The sequence below is a fragment of the Phragmites australis genome, chromosome 3 (assembly GCF_958298935.1).
Source record: "Phragmites australis chromosome 3, lpPhrAust1.1, whole genome shotgun sequence".
NCBI classification, from domain to species: Eukaryota; Viridiplantae; Streptophyta; class Magnoliopsida; order Poales; family Poaceae; genus Phragmites; species Phragmites australis.
Window position 1 is genome coordinate 41,225,005 of NC_084923.1, and position 10,152 is coordinate 41,235,156.

The 10,152-nt window shown below is 39.6% G+C and overlaps 1 pseudogene; it reads right to left on the reverse strand.

The window, feature by feature from the left end:
- Nucleotides 1–4,049: 4,049 nt before the first annotated feature.
- LOC133910726 (serine/threonine-protein kinase MPS1-like) lies at nt 4,050–5,995 on the reverse strand (annotated as a pseudogene).
- Between the last annotated feature and the right edge of the window lie 4,157 nt (nt 5,996–10,152).

The following is a 10,152-nucleotide window of genomic DNA, read 5'->3' on the forward strand; positions in this document are numbered from 1 at the left end:
GTAAGCGTCATCAGCTTATTACTTTTGGAGGTTGCCGCCTCCTAGACGGTTTGGAGGTTGTGGCATCGTTGAGCCCTTCAAGGAAGATTGTGAAGGAGCCATGGTGGTGATTGTGATAGGCTTGAGCACACCTTGCCAGAGCGGCAAAGTGCTTAGCTAGTGGAATCGAGGTATTTAGTAGTTCTTGTTCAATTTCGGCTTAAGGTCAAGTTGCTTGGTATAAGCCCTTTCTCTTGTGAGAATTGAATACTTGATAAAGAAACGGATTGAAGCTCAAACTCACCTCAACGTGGATTAGGGGTGATCGGCAAATAACCGATACCACGGAAAAAATCTCTTGTGTTATCTTTGAGCTATTTACTTTATTGTTGAGCAATTTACATTAAGCAATTTATCTTCCTAGATTATAAATTGTTGCATTTCACCTTAGGTTTGTAAACCTCAACATAGCTCTTAGTTGTCTTTCATATTGCTCTAGTGATCTTTAGTTTATTTTCGCAAGTTTTCTTGATTGCTTAGCAATTAGTTTTTTAAAACCGCCTATTCACTCCCCCCTCTAGCCGGTATCCTTGATCCTACAACCGTCCTCCTCCGCGCCTCCAAGTGCCCCTTTCTTTCCTGCCGGTCGAGCTCAAATCCACCACACCGAGCTCCACATACACAAGCAAGAGACATTGCAACCGAGAGAGCGCGACGGACGGTCGCTTGCCCTTCCGTGTCGCGTTGCCCGGTCGTAGGTCGTCGGCCTATGGGTGCAGAGAGGGGCAGGGGTGGGAAGCGGGGGTAGAGAGAGGGGAAAGGGTCGGTCGACGCCAATGAAAAAAGAAAGGAGAAATAAAATGAAGAAAGAAGAAGAAGAAGAAGAAGAAAGAAAGAGAAGAAGGAAGAAGACGAAGAAGGAGGTAGAAGAAAGGGAAGGAGGAAGAAGAATAAGAAAGGAGAAGAAGGTGATTTCGCGGGTTCGCTGGATTTTGCTGTTGATTCACGATCTCGTAGCAAATATGACCTCTTTGTAGTCCTTACATACTTGTAGATAGTTGGGATCAGTCATTTTCGTCGTCGGATTAGTGTTTTAGTCAATTCATTGTGTGCAGTTAAAAATGGGAAAAATGCAAAACCTCCCCCCTCCCCCAAAAGTCACTTGGATTTTGACTTCCCCCAGAAGTTTTGTTGCAAAAAAAACTCCAAAAGTTTGACCTTGTTGCAAAAAAACTCCTCAAAAATTCAAAAAAATAAAAAATCTAAAAAAACTAGAGACAATTCGAAGACCTTCTGTGAAATTTGTTTTCAAAAATAATATCATTTGCATCATATTTCATGGAGAGGAAGTTTGGAAGAAAAAAAAGAAAAATATGCAACTCATTTATTAACTCATATTATTTTAACTTTGTCGTGTCTACCATTATTTTTTCTACACAAATAATTGTTTAATTAAACTAATAAAAGTAGTTTCACTAATTTTGGTGTTATGGATTAGTTATGAATTAATCTATCTGCAACACATTTACTCAATCCTGTACGTTACGATAACTATTTCAAGATTTCATGTATTTTTAGAAGATAGAGGATCATGTAAGAAGACTAAAAAAATTAGTTTCATGATTTTTGGATTAGTAAATGATTAACTATGCATTTAACTCGAATTAATAAATGAGCTTCATGTTTTTCTTTTTTTAAAACTTCCTCTCCATGAAATATGATGCAAAGGATTTTTTTGAAAAAAAAATATTAAAAAAGATTTTAGAATTGTCTCTATTTTTTTTAGAATTTTTTGTGAATTTTTTTAATTTGTTTTGAATTTTTGGATGTTTTTCAACAAAATCAAACTTTTGGGGGTTTTTTTGCAACAAGATAACTTTTGGGGGGAAAGTTAAAATCCAAGTGACTTTGGGGGGGGGGGGGGTTTGCATTTTTTCCATTAAAAATTGAAGTTCAATTGGTGAATTCCATGGTGACGTCCATCTTCGCCCAACCCCTTAAGTCTAGGTCGTCGCCAAACCCTATCTTTTCTCCTTTCCCCGGAGTTCACGCCACCGTTGGGAAGGCACTCGTGCAGGTGGCCAACATGCCACCTAAGACTATACCCAAGGGATTCTCATCGCGGGCAAAAATCCTGTCGTGAAGGGATTTTCGTTCCCTTCAGCGCTCCAACGGTTTTCCTTCACGATTTTCGTCACGAAGGGATTTTCAGGATCATTCCTTTCAAGATGGGATTCTCTCTACTTTCCCTTCGCGATTTCCCTCGAAGGGAAGCTGTCGGAGATGAGAGAAAATAAAGGGAATGTGAATGGAGAAGGGAATCAGGAAGAAAACGAAATGAAGGGAATATAGTTGGAGATGGTCTAAGAAGGTGGACCTAGCCGAACCTTCAGCCGCGCCTCCGTTGTGGAGACTGATGTTCCCACATGTCAATAATTACACAATCATCAATTATGTGAATTGAAAATATAGCAACTAGATGTTCTTCTAGGTAGCCCTTAAAGTTTACGAGTTCCTACAGTTTGGGGGCTGGAAATATGAACGACCAACAAATAAGGTGAGCAACACAGTGACCTCCTTCGTTGGAACAGCCAGTTGGAGACCAATTCGTGTCATTGCTTTCAGAACCAGGAAAAAAAATTGTAATGTCTTCTGGAACTGCAATGGGCTACATCGCCGTGAATTCTCACTGTAGTTTTGGAGATCAAATCTGGTAGTTTTGGTGACACCTTCGCTATCGTAGGAAAGTAATGCATTCTCTATCTGATTCATTGACCTCTTTTAAAGGCTAGCCAACTTGAAGTGGTCTGAGTTACTGGCGGCAGAGGCAACAATGCAAGAGGTTAGCGTGGGAGTGGGTCGGAGATGAAGAAGAGAGGAGAATGAAGGAGCGGGGAACAGCGTGCTACTGCGATGAATGGTTCCGCGGAGAAGGTGTTTGCTGACAGGATGTGCCGCCTGATAGGGACGAGGACATCGATGACAAGGCAATGGGATGGTGTGCGAGATAGCAGGCGGCCATGGCCAATTGGGGTCGAAGAGAAATTATGCGGTGGGCCGAATTCGTGCAGGCCGTAGGCTACGCTAAGCGTAAGATACTTATAGTCGTGATACCTATATGATGTTAGATATACGGATCTAGCCTATTATATTTAAAAAAAAATTTAAATAAATCTAAAAGATCTAACTAAATAAAGGTGAGATTGTATCTTTTAGTCTCATTTTGCTAGTGAAGGTAAAGAGAGATCAACTTTAAAAAAAATTGTCTCATTGACATACTTAGGGGCCGTTTGGTAGAGCTCCCAGAGCTGATTCCCGGCTGGAATCAGGGGGAGCTCTGCCAAACAGCAGAATCAGGTTTTAGCTCCCCGGCTGGAATCCGTGGGAGTGATTCTCTGATTCTGCTGATTCTGGGGAGCTGAAAAAAGTAGCTTCTCCTGATTCTGATTCTGTTGAGAATCATTTTCTCTGGCAAATTTTTTTTAGAGAATCACTCCCACCACAGAATCACTCCCACCACAGAATCAGGGCTTTGGAGAGCTCTACCAAACAGGCCCTTAAAATGTGTAAATAAGAAGATAGAAGAACACGTGTGCTCATCTCACCTCATCAGGCCAGGCTGGGCTGGGGCAAGATGGCCTCCTTTTGCTGTTTTATCAAGCTTTCGGCAGCATCTGGCACCATCAGCATGGGCTATGTAAACAGCCTTTTAAACGTCCCAAGAATTAAAACAAAATTACAAGGCCTTTTAAATGTCCAAATGAGTCATGCCTACTAAACCGATCTGAAACACGACACTGTAGGTATGACACAGACACGACATCTCTAAAGCCGAGACGAATCGGGCCGGCACGAGGCCATAGGCTGTGCCTGGGCTGAGCGCACGGCATGGCGTGCCAACACGACACGCCCAACCAGGCACGATTCGGCCCGGCACGCATAGGCTCGACTATTTTTTATTTTCTATATTTTTTAATTTTGTAGTTATTTTTTATCTATTATCTATATTTTTATCATATATTTATCTATTTTCTATTTTTTTTAATATATTTGCATGTACTATTTACAAATTACAACAGGTACCTACTAAAATCAAAAGAACCAGAACGTAAACTAAAGCACTTGTGCTGCGACCCAGGCCCAGGTGGGGTAGCAGTTAGGAACGTTAAATCACTCTTCCTAGCACTGATCTTCCTCAAGTTTTCGATTATACTACAAAAACTTGAAACCACAGGATTAGTCCAGTGTGCTCTGATCTTCTCCATCAGCAACCTACATCGATCATTGTCAGTGGGAGGTAAATCCCTTGGAACCGGAGGGTTGAGAAAAGGGTGCTGAAGCAGTTGAGGTATTCTCCATCGTTCATCTCGGTCCCAGGCAAGGCACCTTTCCATTAGATCAATAAGCCATGGGTTGTCAACTGGTTCATACTTGATCTTGTGGTTCCTATCAGTGACTTCTTTATATTTAGATCATCTCCAACAGCTACCTTAAATTTTAATCCTCAAAATACTATTACAGCATCCATTATCACTATTACAGCATCCCTTATCCCTAACACTGTAGCAGTACTGTATCGCTGGATAGAGGATATGATGAATTTCTTAGTGCTACAGTAAACCGTAATGGAGCACTAGAATTTGCAGGTTTGAGGAGTCTGTTGGAGATAGTCTTAGCCCAGAAATTCTTGTAGTCTGCAAATGGTGTCTTACCATACACCATTTGATAAAGAATACAACCAAGAGACCAAATATCAGAGGGGCGTCCACACTTAATAATGTTACCACCCGGGTCCTGATCATTGCACATTAATGCTTCAGGTGACATGTAGTTAATGTTCCTACCTGCTCATTGCAGAAGAGAAACTGCAATTATCATGCCTGAAAACAGTATTTATAACTGAAGATATTGGTATTCTTATTAATCCACAAGTCAATGCAACAATAGAAAAGCAACAGCTGCGTGTGCTGGTGCGGGCATGTGGCAGAGTGTATCTTATGGTACCTGCACATCACGTTGAATATTTGTTGTGTCATTCATTATAGCTTTGGCAATGCCAAAGTCAATAAGTTTAAGTGAACCCCTCACCAGCATAAAGTTGGCAGGCTTTAAATCGGAGTGCACTATCCTTTCTTCATGTATTGTATTGACAGCTTCAAGCATTTGCTACAGAACAAACAGAATAAAGATTTGAAGGCATTGGAATGCCTATGCTATGTCCTACTTTATCATGTAAATACAACACCAAGTTGCACAAATTGCATAGAGGTTTTAGTGCCTCACTTTATTTCAACGGATTTGCTCCATAAACTGCAATGTTATACATAAATAGGTGCAAATGAACCACAGCAAATTTCTAGCTATTCACATATAAGCATATGCATTGATATGGTGAGCATTAGACAACAAGATACGTCAACTTATTATATGTAATTCTTTTTTTAGGGTTTTGCACAAATCAAGAGGCAATACCTAAAAATCTAGAAGAATTCTCAGGTAACAACATCAATAATTTGCTGAACAAAGATAGACCAAATAGTAAGCAGACACTAAATATGTTTGGTCTAACAACCTACCTAGCAGTCTTAAAAAGTTAAAACCAATGAGACTAGCCATGAAGGGTAAGTACTATTATGGCAAGTTGAAGTACATTTTTTAAAGATCTCTTTCTATAAAGAGTCAAAGATATGATTATTATTTTTGTTTGAAAACACTATAGCAGAAGAGGCTTCATCTTTAGTTACAGTTCAAACTAATTATCCAGTATTCAAATCCCTCATTTCAGTCTAGTTCTCATAAAATGAAGGTTACCTGCCAATAAAAGCGTAGCCAATTTCCATATTTGAGTTGTTCCTCTCCTTCCACTTCTGTGCAACCATATAAGCTAAGTCAATTTCTCCATACTCAAGGGCCATGTAAATGCAGTGATCATCCTTAATTTTTCCATCGATTCTGGGTGACATGGAACCTTCTAGAAGTAAACTTTTATCAGTGACCTGGTAGATGCAAAATTGATAGGCGTATCAGACAATGTTGTCTCTAGAGACAAAAAGGATCATATGTGTAGATAACTACTACTCCCTCCATTTGTAAATATATGACATCATAGCGATACTTCTCGAGCATTTGATAGTTTTTGAATGTTGATGTTTCATTCTAAAATATGGTAATCTTGACAAGTTCGAGTCGCGTTCTTTCGATGGTATTTTCTTAAGGTATTCTCTTCATGACCATTTTTATAGGGTCTTTAATCTTGACACAAACACCATCATGGAGACTTATGATGTGACCTTTGATGAATCAACCCCTTGTGTTAGCCCTATCTTCGAGTGTGCATACGACCAAGAGATGAGCAAAAATATCTTTGTAGATGGTAACCTTCCAGCTTTCGGGTATGACGAGGATAATCCATTGCTTCCTATTACCACACTTGCTCTCAAGTTGGTTCTTGCCTCTTCTACACCGGTAGAAGGTCCTGCAGCCTGCAGCAGCAATGTTTGAGGAGGAGATCATCTCACAGCGCGAAACTCCTCAACACATTTAGCGGCGACATCCTTCACAGATGATGATCGGTGACATCAATGAAAGGGTAGCAATGTCCAAATCTGCTCATTTATGCTCATTTCACTGATTCTGTATTTGTTGCTTCCTTTGAGCCCTATGATATTGGACATGTTTTATCTTATTCAAGTTGAGTCGATACAATGCATGAAGATCTAAAAAACTTTGAGAGGAACTAAGTTTGGGTCCTTTGTAGCATCTAGGTCTCTAGATAAGTGGTAAGTGTTTCGGTGATTAATGACAACTATATCATTGTGACTAATGCATATGTTCTGAAGGAATTCAAATTCTTTAATTCACAATGATTGAATGGTTTTCTTGATCCCTCATGAAATTCTATTGATCGAAAAGGACTTTTACGTTAATATTAAGGACCTTCTAGTTCTAAGTGTCACAAGGTGATGAAGGACAAATGGAATAGTTATAGGTCAACTTTTGTCTTTTGACCGTACTATAAAGGGAGGCTAAGTGTTGTAGCTTGATCTAGTTGAGTCTAGACATAGTTGGATGCACACTTACGAAAATTTAGCACTAGATAGCTCAAATAAATCCATGAGTGAGAAGTTGAGAAGTTAGAACTCAAAGCCGATTGAATTGGACGAGTTTCAGGAAGTTTGTTCTCACCAGATTGTCCGGTGTAAGAAGGATTTTTATTCACCGGACTATTTGTCCTTTCTGAGAAGACTTCAACTGAACTCACCGGATTGTCTGATGATGGAAGGAACTATACACCGGAGCATTTAATAGAAGAATTATTTTTCAGAGAATTGTGAAGTTATAAGCGCCGAATTGTCCGGTGATCTGAATGGTTCATACACCGGACCATTTAACATAAGCTCGATACTTTTGAAGAAAATCAGAGTTTAACTGATCGGGTTGTCCAGTGACTTAAAGGAGTCATCACTGGACTATTTAACAGAAGCTTCGTATTTTCGAGGAAACAGAGTATAACTCACCGAATTATCCAGTGATGCTATATGAAAGAACACCGGAGCATTTTGCAACGGCTATTAACAAGTGTCAAATCAGCACACTGAAAAAGTTAACTCACCGGATTGTCCGGTGTTAACAGAGACGTGTGCACCGGACCATCCGGTGTTTAGAGAAAAAGTGAGTGGTTGGGCAACGGCTAGATTTGGACCTCTAGCCTATATATACCTCCTGACTTGGTTTCATTCCTCTCTCTTGCAACACAGAAGCATTCATACATATTGTGTCATTTAGAGGCAAGAGAGAGCACTTGAAGTGATTTTCAAGTTCTTAATTGAAGATTAAGGGCTCCATTAGTGCTTCAAGAGTAGTGAGTGTGCATCTAATTATTGTTTTAGGCTTGATTGGGATCAAGTGAACCAATTAGCTTGTTACTCTTGATGGTTGGCAACACCTATCCAGTCGTGGGGATTGGAGGTGTTCTCGGTGACCTCTTGGAGGTCTTGTGAGAGCCCCAAGAAGCTCTTGTACTTGGTTTGATGCCCGCTAATTCAAAAATGAAGAAGTGGCAATCACTAATGAGCATTTGAGTCTCGGTAACTCAAGGGAGGGCGATATCCTTATGTGGATGCTCCAACAAGGATTAGTGGAGAGTGCCAACTCTTCGATACCTCGAGAAAAATTTGGTGTCATATTTCCCAACTCTTATTACATTCCGCATTTAGCTTATAGTATTTCCTTCATGCAAGTTTTAATTCCGCACTTTACTTATGTTATATGCTTGCATATATGTTTTTATCTTTCTAGCTTGCTATATCGTCTAGTTGCTTTTAGACTAAGATCATTTCTTATTCTAGAAATCGGTAGTTAGTTTAATTTTAAATTAATGCACTATTCACCCCTCTCTAGGGCCATTAGATCCTTTCATCATTGTAGAGCCACCCTTAAATGTTGACATCATAGGCACCAATTGGGTTTTCAAAAACAAACAGGGGTAGGATAGGTCTATAGTAAGAAACAAGTCTAAACTGGTAGCTCAGGGTTTCACTTAGGTAGAGAGGATATATTTTGGAAAGACCTTTGCACCAATAGCTAGCCTAGAAGCCATTAGGATCCTCCTTACATTTGTGGTATCCCGAGATTTCAAGTTGTATCAAATGGTTGTCAAGAGTACTTTCCTAATTGATTTCATAGAGTAAGAGGTATATGTTAAGCAACTCCTAGGCTTTGAGCATCCCAAATACCCTCGTAGAGTATAAAAACTTCAGAAAGCTTTGTCTGGGCTTAAACAATTACCTAGGGCTTAGTATAATAGGCTTAGGTCTTTCTTGCTAGAATATAGGTATGTGGTGGGGTCAGTTGATAAAACTTTGTTCACTCACAGGTAATGCAATGCTTTCTTATTTGTTCAGATTTATGTGGATGATATAATTTTTTTAGCTATTCTCATGCACTTGTGGATAAGTTTACAGAAACTATGAATAGTAAGTTCAAGATGTAGATGATGGATGAGGCTCAACTTCTTCTTTGGACTTCAAATCAAGCAGTGCAAGCAAGGCACCTTTGTCCACCAGGCGAAGTACACCAAGGATCTACTAAAGAAGTTTGACGTGAGCGATGAAAAGCCATTGGCGACATTGATGGCTACCTCGACCGTGCTTGATTCGGATGAAAATGGCAAAAGGATGGACCAGCATGAGTACAGGAGCATGATCGACTCCCTCTTGTACCTGACAGTGATAAGATCTGAATCCCACTTCGTCGTATGCTTGTGTACTCGCTTCCAGGCTTCACCGAGGATGTCTCACCACCAAGTGGTGAAACACATTCTAAGGTATCTAAGCACACTCTCGAGTATGACCTTTGATTTTCTGCATCATCTTCGCTTTCTCTTCGTAGCTTTTCGAATGCAGATTTTGCTGGTTGTAGAATTGACAGGAAGAGTATCTCTAGTACTTGTCATTTCTTGGATACTTCTCTTGTGTGTTGGTCTTCTCACAAGCAGTCTAGCGTTGTGCAGTCTACTGTTGAAGCTGAATATGTAGTTGCTGCTAGCTGTTGCTCATAGATTTTATGGATGGTTGCTACTTTTAGGGATTTTGGGTTAGATTTTAGGAGCGTGTCGGTTTTGTGTGACAACACTAGTGTTATAACCTTAGCTAATAACCCAGTTCAACACTCCAAAACCAAACACATAGATATGAGATTCCATTTCCTGAGAAACCACAATGAGAAGTGAGACATTGAGTTGAGCTACATAGATACCTAACACCAACTAGTCGACATCTTTACCAAGTCTCTAGATGTAACAAGTTTTGCATTTCTAAAGGAGAGCTTGGTGTGTAACATCCTTATGACATTATGTGAGAGGAAGTTGCTTTTGTATATACTCTATCTTATTTTATTGCATTTGCATTGTATAGTATTTTGTAAGATAATCATGTTAGCAAGCCTCACTTATATGTTCTTTGCATTTCTTGTACTAGTTGTAAATTTATGCTAAGTATAGTGTATGTATAACAATTTGTGCAAGCTTAGACTTTTTATTGAAACATGATATAAAATCTGCTGAGCAAATTTGTCTTTTCTAAAAATGAACTCATCAAGAGGAGATTGAGAAACCAAGTGGAGATTTAGAAAACAAGTTGAAATATGTCTTGGTTTACTTGTGATGAGTGATTG